This window comes from Rhinolophus sinicus, chromosome 14 (assembly GCF_057876585.1).
Source record: "Rhinolophus sinicus isolate RSI-liver-muscle chromosome 14, RSI-T2T, whole genome shotgun sequence".
Classification (NCBI taxonomy): Eukaryota; Metazoa; Chordata; class Mammalia; order Chiroptera; family Rhinolophidae; genus Rhinolophus; species Rhinolophus sinicus.
In genome coordinates this window covers 67508814-67519193 of record NC_142514.1, presented here as the reverse complement: position 1 = coordinate 67519193, position 10380 = coordinate 67508814, and the positions used below count along the sequence as shown (strand labels likewise).

General features: G+C 38.7%; 1 pseudogene across 1 annotated transcript; it reads right to left on the bottom strand.

Annotated features, from left to right (window-relative positions):
- Positions 1–260: 260 nt before the first annotated feature.
- LOC109439377 (guanylate-binding protein 6-like) lies at positions 261–7666 on the bottom strand (annotated as a pseudogene). The gene is made up of 8 exons (XR_012497296.2): positions 7561–7666; positions 7168–7364; positions 5074–5318; positions 3990–4270; positions 3289–3501; positions 2209–2311; positions 1682–1875; positions 261–683 (listed from the first exon to the last, which is right to left on the bottom strand). The product of XR_012497296.2 is annotated as a guanylate-binding protein 6-like (transcript).
- Positions 7667–10380: the final 2714 nt, after the last annotated feature.

The window sequence follows — 10380 nt, the reverse complement described above, 5'->3', positions numbered from 1 at the left end:
AATTACATTTTTTATGTTATACTCACCTTGTGTTCACTTTATGGTATATTTCAAAACTGTTCTATATTTGTAAAAATAGAGTTACACTCTCAATTTATTTACTGGCTACATAGTATTCCAGTATATGTACATGCTAAATTTATATTACCAGTTTATATGGATGAATATTTAAGTAGTTTCCAATCTTTTGTCAATCTTTTATATATATATATATATATATATATATATATATATATATATATATATATATATATAAATAATCTTTCACATGCATATTTCCAAAAAGTGAATGTGCTATATCAAAATGTACGTGTATTTATTGTACCTAATGTGGGCCAGGCATTAAATCCTCTATATGCACTTTTTATGCTTAAAATTTGGCTGAATGAAAGCAAAACGCATACACACCAAAAATAGGACAGAGCATGTATCCACATAATTTCTTTAAAAGGAGAACTATTTCTTTTTAAATAGTGAGCTCATGCCTGACACAAGATTAGCAAGAAAATGAGGAGGAACAGAATTATTGCAGTGCTCTCCCTGTCTATTTTGTCTAAAGTTCTTGCTAACCAGGGAGTAGCATCATTTTGAGCAGTAACAACCAATCTTTTCAAATTATTTCTCTCTGCATTCATCTCATCAGATTCCTTTCCAAATCCTTCAATAAGCAGATCTCTTTGGGCCTAAACAATAAAATAAAAAAAAAAAAGAGAAAGTGAGGAGGGAAGTAAAACTTTAAAAATAACCTAGTTTCTAAGAATCATATTTTATATTTAAGAACGTGGCCAAGGTATCCTTGATTTATGACTAAAATTGTTCTCTCTGACAAAAGCAAGGAGAATTTTAGAAAAGGAATATGTCATGCCTAGAACCTGAACATTGAGAGGAAGCAGAGATTACAGCCTATTAACATTCACAAACCATTAGGGTTTTGTAAGAACACGAAACCTGACATGAGGACAAATGTAATATGTTCCAGTCAAAAAACACCAGTTGAGAAGTAAGCTGGTCTGCGGGCGCTAATTCTCACTCCCACTGGGATAATACAATCAACCAAATTTTAGAAATACTGGGACTTACAAGCTGTTCTAGAAATCTGTTATAAACATATAATTCCAGATAGACAATCAGCATTCTACCTATGCCATATGATAACTTGGATAAACTATCCACATTTGGAGACAATGCAGCAAGGTTAATGCTGTCACGTCCCTGTAATTTGAAGTCTGGACATTTCTGATAATTATCGTCAGCGTAGGTGTACCTCAGGTCTTTGGGTGGTAGTAGGGTTCCTAATAATTGGCAATGATGTTGACAAAGCAAACCAGTTGCTGCTCATATGAAATACACATGAGAGGAATATGTGTTTAATCAATTTAAAATCTCCCAAAATGACAGCTCAAACCTATTTATATTCTCCAAAGACTTGGAGGAGCCATACTTTCCTCCAAAGTTTATGAATTCAAAGCTGAGAAGGAGAAGGAGAAAGGAGGGGAAGGAGGAGGAAGAGAAGGAAGAGGAGGAGAGAAGGAGAAGAGGTCAAAGGATTCAGGCTTCAATAAATCACAGCAGTAAATGGCAACGGTACTTCCCTCCATGGCCTTGCTGAAACCTTCATCCCTCCCACCGAGGTACCAGGACAATGACCATGGAGCACAGCTGAGGCTGCAGCTGGATTTACCTTCAGTTTATGGTCCAGCATCATCTTCTGCTCTCTTATTGCGTTTTCTCTTTCCCTCTCCAGCTTCTCCTTCAGTTGGATGATGTTTTCCTGGAGACTCCTCTCTTGTGCCTCCATCTGCAGCTGCTGCTCCTGCAGTTGCTGCCGCAGCAGCTCCTGTTCCTTCTCAGCTGCCCGCTTCCTGGCCCGCTCCTCTGCCCCAGGAAGGTTTTAGAGAAGGAGGAAAATTAAGTGAGGATGGACCTTTACCCTCCCAAAGGAGAAGGAGACCAAACCAAATTGGAAGGGCCGGTGGGAAATCCCTGAGTTCCCCCCGTGTCCACACCAGCGTGAGCACACTGCAGAATGTGATGGGAAAGGCCTGGCCTGGCTGAGGTACAACTACAACTCCCCTGTGGTTTTCAGATTTAGCAGACTCTGTTCCACAGAAGAGGAAGTTCCTTGTTGCAGGAAGGTTTTCTCTCACACCTGCCGAAGGGCATTGCAGGAACCTGCCTGCCCATTGTGAGCCCAGACCCGCCCCTTACCTGCTATGGCCTTCTCCCCATCAGTGAGAGCTTTGTCTGACTGCAGGATGGATTTCTCTATGGCTGCCTGTGACTTCAGGAACCTCTGAAATACCTCATTCGCCTGAGGAAATAAGAAAGGGCAAAGAACTTCCATCTCCAGTGGGGAGAATGCTGCTGCAAAAACTAGAATGTCTACGTAGTTTTTCCTTCATGCTTAAAACTCTACAGTGGTTCCAAACAAAGTGTGTGCAAGCTCTGTAGAGTCACCACGGGTTGTCCATATCCCTTGCTTCCTGCATCCCTCCTGTCTCTCTCCCAGTGCCACTTCCTTCTACCCACTCCAGGTACCAGCCGGTGAGAACCCTGTTCCATTCTACAAACCCACAGTCTCGGGTGTTTTTTTAATATTTGCCTTCCCAATGTGAAATATTGTCTCTAGGGGTACTGTTCTCCTCTGCCACTTGCGGGCTATGACTTTAGGCAAGCTGTTTTAACCCATCTGTGCCTCTCGGTTAATGTGGAAAATGTTGACAATAAGTGTAGATGCTTCTTAATGCTATTTTAGGTTTCAAATTTAAAAGTCTAGGGAAAGAGCTTAATGTTATGCCTATAACAATAACAGTCCGATATATATTAGTTGCATTATTATTATTACTTTTTGTTATTATTATTATATTATTATTGTAATGTGTTACCACCACCTATAAAACCCATTTTCACAGATTCATACGTATTATAACTCTGTATACAATTTTCTACATGTTTGACTACTTTTTCACGTTTTATCAGCTTTGAATGGAAAGACAGACTTTAACTAGTAAATCATCTGCATTGGCACACTGAATGTCATGTTGTTACATGAAGAAATGATTATTTCTGTTCTGTCTCTTGTGGATTTCAGAAACTCTTACTCATTTTTAAATATTTCTACTCTATTTAGGAAGAAAGAGCAAATAGTGGACCTTAAAAACTAAAGGTGACATGATATCCCCATACTTTCTTATTACCCACAGCTGGTGCTGTCCTCTGAGATTTTCAGGAAGACCACCCCCCTTTCGACTTTAATTTGTAGGATCCCATGCTCCCCTTCTTCCTCACCTTCACTCCTTTCCTGGGCACTTGCCAATAGTCCCGTTCAATCCTTTCCTTTGTTTCCAGGTAAAGCTTGTGACCGCCAGAAACAGAGAATGTTCCTGCTAAAATCCTTTCCATTAGGGCCGTTGAGAGTTGATCAAGTTTAGCCTGGCAGTATTTAGCAGATGCCTCTTCATTCTGCAGCAAGAAACTCTCCTTCTTATTCTTTAGGATTTCCTACAAGGGAAAATAAAGGGATGTCACCAGAAGAAAGGAACAGAGAAGATAAAATTCTGAAGAATATGATAGAAAGAAGTTTAACTGTGGTCTTCATGAGAAAAGCATTCTGTTGGAGAGGGAACGGGGAATAAAACAGGAATCATGAGACTTGATTTACTCATAACCCTAAAAATCTCTGCAATTCAGGGGAAATCTTTTTAACCTCCCTGCCTTTCAGGTTCTTCATCAAAAATACTGGAGTTGCATTACCAAATCTCAATGTTTTGTTGCAGCTGCAGCATTCAATGTTTCTGTTTTCAAGGATGCAACAAGAAGCAATAGAGGTTGAAAAGACCCTGGAATTAGAGTCTGTTAAGAGAAATTTGGTTCCTAACTACTTGATCCATGAGTAAGAGAGGAACAATGGAGGTCAATATCAGCATTTCTAGGCTTCATTGTTTAAGAGGAAGAGTCACAAAAGGTCAATAAATACTAAGACAAAGTACCACAAGCTCCTTCTGGAACTTCCTCTGGTCATCCTTGAAGGAGTGCTTCATGAAGATTTCAATGGCTTCCCTCTCATAGGCTGCGTGCAGCTCCAGCAGCTCCTGGAGTGTGTCTGTGGGGAACCTCACTCGCTTGGCCATCTGCTCACTGTAGTGGGCGGCTGCCTTCTGCACAGCCGCTGAGTTCTCAAGCTGGGCCAGAGTTGTCACTGCATTTTCCAAACAAGGTACTGCTCCACTATTGATGGCATCCACATAGGTCACCACCAGAGTCCCTAGCCCTGAATAAGCCAGGAAATTTAGAGGATGAATTTAAAGTTATCACTCAAGAGGATCCAAGATTCTAAGGCTACATTTCTGAATATTTCTCTGTCTCTCTGTCAATCTCTCTCTCTCTCTCTCTCTCTCTCTCTCTCTCTCTCTCTCTCTCTCTCTCTCTCTCTCCTCTCTCACGCTCACACACACACACACACACGCACCCTCCCTTCTTCTAGCATCATCTTCAGTTTTCTACTGACTCTTAAACTTTATGGTTCTTCAGACCGCAGGGCTAAAATAAAATTAAGTATCGACCTTCATCTATCACACTGAAGGGTATCTGGATAACATAGTTTCCCATTAAAAAATTAAAAGCAAAATTGTTTACACAGGTAGATCAATAGATAGGCAGGGTTAATGAGATATATAGTTTCAGGTATTCATGGGCTAATATTTGTTAATGGACTGTTCTAAATTCCCAAAATATATTTTGTATTCTCCTTACAAATTACATTTATTGTGCAGGACTTCCCTTGAGAAAATAGTATATATATTTTTATACCTCCTTAGAGAATTCATTATCAGTAGAGCACTTTATCACATAGGTGGAAGCCACAGATATTAGATAAAGTTTGCAATTTTGGACAGGAATTAGTAAATCCAAAAAAGTGTGGTAATTATAAAATACAAATATTTCTTCATCGGGTATTTAATATTAGTAGACCTATAATTCTATATAGAATCAAACTAAAATGCTTGAAAAGACACATCGCATGATTTATTCAATATGTGTTAGGCCTCACAGAAATGTGAAGAGGAGACTCACGTTTCCCAGTGACCGTGATTCTCTCTCTGAGGTTCTTGGTTCTCGCCTGGCTGAAGATATAAGAACAGAAATTCTTCGTTTGTTCCTGGAATTCAGGTTCCAGCTGTGTTTCTGTCACATTATCAATATTGGGTAGGAGTTCTTTGTCATTTGTTGGCCGGTCAAAGACAAAACACTTCCGTTTAGGGAAGAAATGCCGATGCCCACTCTGGGAAGATTGGACATTGGGACTTTGGGATTTCTGCCTAAAGAAAAAAAGAAAACAGAGATGATTACAAGGAATCTGAGGACAAGGTATGCAAAGACTTAATGACCGATTTTCATATTTCTGCCATCTAGTGTATCTTTGCCATCTATAAATAGAAGTTCTATTTATAACTCCCTTAGTATAGAGATCCAATGCTTCTTAAAACATCAAACTCACCAATGATACAACTCTGGGTAGAAATTTGAGGAGAGATCTAATATGGCAATAAGAAGCTTATTGCCGTTATTCCCAGGCTTAAACTGTCTATATGGCTTACTGAATAACTAACAGAAAAGGAGTTCAAATGTAAGAGTTTGAGCGACTTGATTCCACGTAGAAACTGAGTTGAGGGACAAAAGGAAGAGCCACAAACAAGGGATAATGGAGCAATATTAGGAATGACATCCTGATTATTTACGGAAAACTGTTTGGATGCTAAAAAATCTTGTGTATGCAACAGCTTTTGTTTTTAGCAAAAACCTCTGAAGACTAAATAAAACTGAAATGTAATTTTAAGATGTTACTACTAATATCTGTATTCTTTAAAGAACTGTATTTAATTTGATAGTATTTCTCTTCTGCCTAGCCAATTTCTCATTAAGTGTTTTTGAGAAAGCATAAATAGAAACATGAGGACAGGAATAAATAAAATGGATTTGATATTTCTCTCACGGTCATTAGATACTCACCCACATAAATATAACCCATTAAAATAATTTATTATTTTGAAATTATTAGCATGGGGAAATTAATAGAAAGCTATGACATAGAAAGTAAAATGAAATATTCTCATAATTATTAGAAATATTGTAAAAGCATAGATTGAAAAGACATATATTTCTTGAGGTTCATTCAAAACATAAAGCCAGGAGGCCAGATGGCTCAGTTGGTTAGAGTGTGAGCTCTGAGCAACAGGGTTGCCGGTTCGATTCCCACATGGGCCGGTGAGCTGTGCCCCCCTGAAACTAGATTGAAAACGGTGACTAACTTGGAGCTGAGCTGCGCCCTCCACAACTAAGATTGAAGGACAACAACTTGAAGCTGAACGGCACCCTCCACAACTAAGATTGAAGGACAACAAATTGTCTTAGATCTGATGGCTCCTGGGAAAAATGCAGTGTTCCCCTTCTCCAAGAAAATCTTTTAAAAAACAACAAACATAAAGTTATCTTTGTAGATTCCATACGGTGTTGCCCCAAAAATAAACCCCAGTTAAGATCTCAGCCAGATGAACACATTTAGTATGTTATAAACATGTTACGAAGATAACATGACTTATTTGAATAAATGTAGATTGTTGTACATGAAAAAAATAAGACATCCCCTGAAAATAAGCCCCAATGGAGCAAAAATTAATGTAAGGCCCGGTCTTATTTTCAGGGAAACAGGGTATCTATCCAGTCAATTGAAAGCTATAGCCCTATTTCTAAAGAATAATATCTATTTGTATGCAAATTTATTTGTTTTTATTAGATAGGCTTTTCGTTGCAATTTCATGCATAACAAGTATCTGCTCAGTTGTTTTCCTCAACACAGCAAAGCAGAAGCCAAAATAGGGAACACAAGTGTCTGGTCTTTAGAAGGTTTTTAGCACCCACTGTATTCTAAGTTACAATTGGATGCTAAATTGTGTGAAGAACAAATGGTTTTAAATAGTTATACTCTACATTAGGCTCTGCTTTTCTTACCTGACTCCAGTCCCTAGAGCTTTTTATCCCACCTTCCAGTCACTATTTCTACAGACTTCAATCTAATCTCAAATACAAGCAACCCCAGAGATGATGGACAATGTTTGGTACCTCCCACCCCCTATTGGACCATCCACTGCCCAGGCCATGCTCTGATACCTGGAATCAGCTTCAAGTCATTCTCCAGGTACTCATCTTCTGTGATAGGGCGACCGTTTAACTTCAGCTCCAGGGTGAAATCCCGGACAGACCAGATAAAGTCTGGAAAGAAACTCACAAACTCTGAGGAATCTTCTACTTCTTCCGGGGAAGGGGAGGACTTTGCCCTGATGAGTTCTGTCAGTTCTGTCACATAACTACAATTTGGCTAAGGAAAAGGAACTTCCTCCCCACAAATCTCACATTTCTCTAACAAAAAGTTATTATAAACACTCCCTTTTGCCCCAGGTTCTTCTGCTTCAGCAAAGGCAACTAAGTGACAGAAGGAGAACCTGCGTCGATCTCCAACCCTATAGACTCAACGACCCAGGGGTTCAGTTCCTGGAAGGATACTGCAGCTGCTCCAGCGCCTGGTGGTTGATGGTGCTCATGCTGTTGTAGACAAAGCTGCTGCTCAGAAGCACGGCCAGCGTGAAGATCCAGGAGTCATTCTTGGGGTCGCCCTAGAAAGCACATTCGAGTAAGACGTTTAGGAGTTTACCTTGCAGAAATTCATTCAGACAGTAAGTGTATCAGTCTTCCATTTATTATTTCAGCTCAAATATTTACCATGCAAAGAAATAAGTTTGAAGACAGACCTAAATACAGATATCAACTCTGACAATTACAAAGACATTTCTCGTGACTACGTTTTTTCATATACGAAGAAATTGTAATCTTCACAGAGCTTTCTTTTAATTCAGTTGGATGAAATAAAATAACATATATAGAATAGCTAGTATCGTACCTGGAATCCAATTAGATATTCAATGGTGGGTGTTAACACATACTCAGCTACACATATTGATTGGTCATAGGCAATGTAAAATATACCATTGTTGGCATATCTGGGGATTCAAATTACATCTAGTTAAATTCAACAAATGTTTATGGGAAGCTACTGAATGTTTCCCACTGTTCTTAAATTTCAAAAGCAAAGTCTAAAATGACAATGACTACTTTCATGATATTTCAAAGCAACGACAAATATTCCTAAGAATAAATGCAACAAAGATAACATCCATAAGGAGCTTACATCTTAGTATGTTTATAAACAGTGGAACCTATAGTTACAATTTTAAATTAAACTTTAGAAGTCCATCAAGGAAGAACAGAATTCTGAAAGTTGGAAAAGCGTACCTGACACGAAGTTTTGCTTTATGTATTGAACTGAGCATTAAACAATTGGTAGAATGTGGACTTGAAGAAATGAAGGTGATCTCACAGGTAGAAAGACTCACAGAAGCAGAATTATATATGGCTGAATGCACAGGTCTTTGAATTATTTGATTTGACTGGACCAGAAATAACGTGTAGAAGTTAAGCCTCATGCAGCCGGACAAAGGACCATAAAGCCCAGTCTAATTTGTTTGTATAACTTATAACAGCACCTAAATAATGACACAATCCAGAAATTATTTCTGTTATAAACAGTGTTGAAAGTTGTGCCCTAGAGCAAATGTAAAAACTTGGATTTATATCCAAATGTAAAAACTTATTGAGCTGACCAGCCATTCCAATTTGAGTTCATTTTCACTCTTGCTAATAGCAAAACAATTATTAATTACTGTGTGTCCAATACTTGAAAGGTGTTAAGTCGTTAATTCTCATGACAAGGCCACATGATGAGAAAACCTACAGAATGAAGTTGGGTAAATTACTCAAGGTCACAAAGTCAACAGAATGTAGAAATGCAGTTGGAAAACATGCATCTTGGTTCCAAACCTATGCTATTATGAACTAACTGTACTGTGCTATTTCTCTATGGTCAACATATCCTACTGAATATTCTAATATACTATGATTCTATTTTAAAAGTCATAGTAAGTTTTGGTTGCCTCCACCATCAAAAAATAAATAAATAAAATCTGTTTGCCCCTTTTTCTTAGCACATGACCACACACCTGGAGTCTTTATTTCCTATATCGCGGCCAGGTATGTCCTGGTGTATTAATTTTCACAACGAAATGTGAGCACACATGAATTATGCTATATTCCAGTCTAAGCCATAAAACATTGAATAAGTATTCTGACATTCTCTCTTTCCCTGTTTCATGGTCTGGAATTCAGATACATGCCTCAGTGTCCTAGATTATTTGGTCTACAACATGACATACTCTTTCAAATATTTTAAAACATATATTGACTCCTGTTGAAGCAGTATGGATGTTAACTTTATTAATATGAAAGACAGGATATAGGTCATAGGAATGGCGGAAGCGAGGTGGTCTTCTTGAGTTCAAACTATCACAAATTGAACATCTATAATCCATCAAAGGACTCTCTGCTTATCACACAGAACAGCTAAGAGACTCGTACAAGGATTACTTGAAGGGCCCAGCCCAAGAGGCAGAAGATTCAACACACCAAGAGGCCAACTCCAGACCAAACCAGAGTATTACTGGGTTTGACCTACAAGTAACACACCCAGAGCGAATTCTGTACAGGCACAAGAGCCCATAGAGGCCAAGCCTCATTTGAGCGGTCAACCCTCACACAGCAAAGCATCCACTGTGGGCAGAGCCAAGTCTCAAAACTAGTCTGCCTAGGAGTCAATCCCACCTACTGACCAGCCAAATGCAATTAAAGCTCAACCTTGACAGAACAATATACACAACACAAGGGTCACCTTTGGAGCACACGTACAGGAGAATAGGGAAGTGGTGCAAGTCAAATATAAAGGACACATACTACATAAGATAACCCAGCAAAAACCAGGAACCCTAAGGGATCTACCTAATACATGGAAGCAAATACAGAGAGTCAGCCAGAATGTGGAAACAAAGAAACATGTCCCGAATAAAAGAACAGAAGAAGCCTCCAGATTGGAACCAAATGAAACAGAGGTAACCAACCTATCAGAGACAGAGTTCAGAACACTGATGATAAGAATGTTTAAGGAGCTTAGTGACAACATAAAGAAGGATAGAGAAGTCATAATGAACAACCAGTTAGAACTAAAGAACACAATAACTGAAATAAAGAATACACTTGAAGGAATTACCAGCAGGTTAGATGAGGCAGAGGACTGAATCAGTGACTTAGAAGACAAGTTAGCAAAAATCTCCCAAAGGGAACAACAAAAAGAAAAAAGAATAAAAAACAATGAAAATAGTTTAAGAGACCTCTGGGGTAACATCAAACACAACAACATGCGCATCATAGGAATACCAG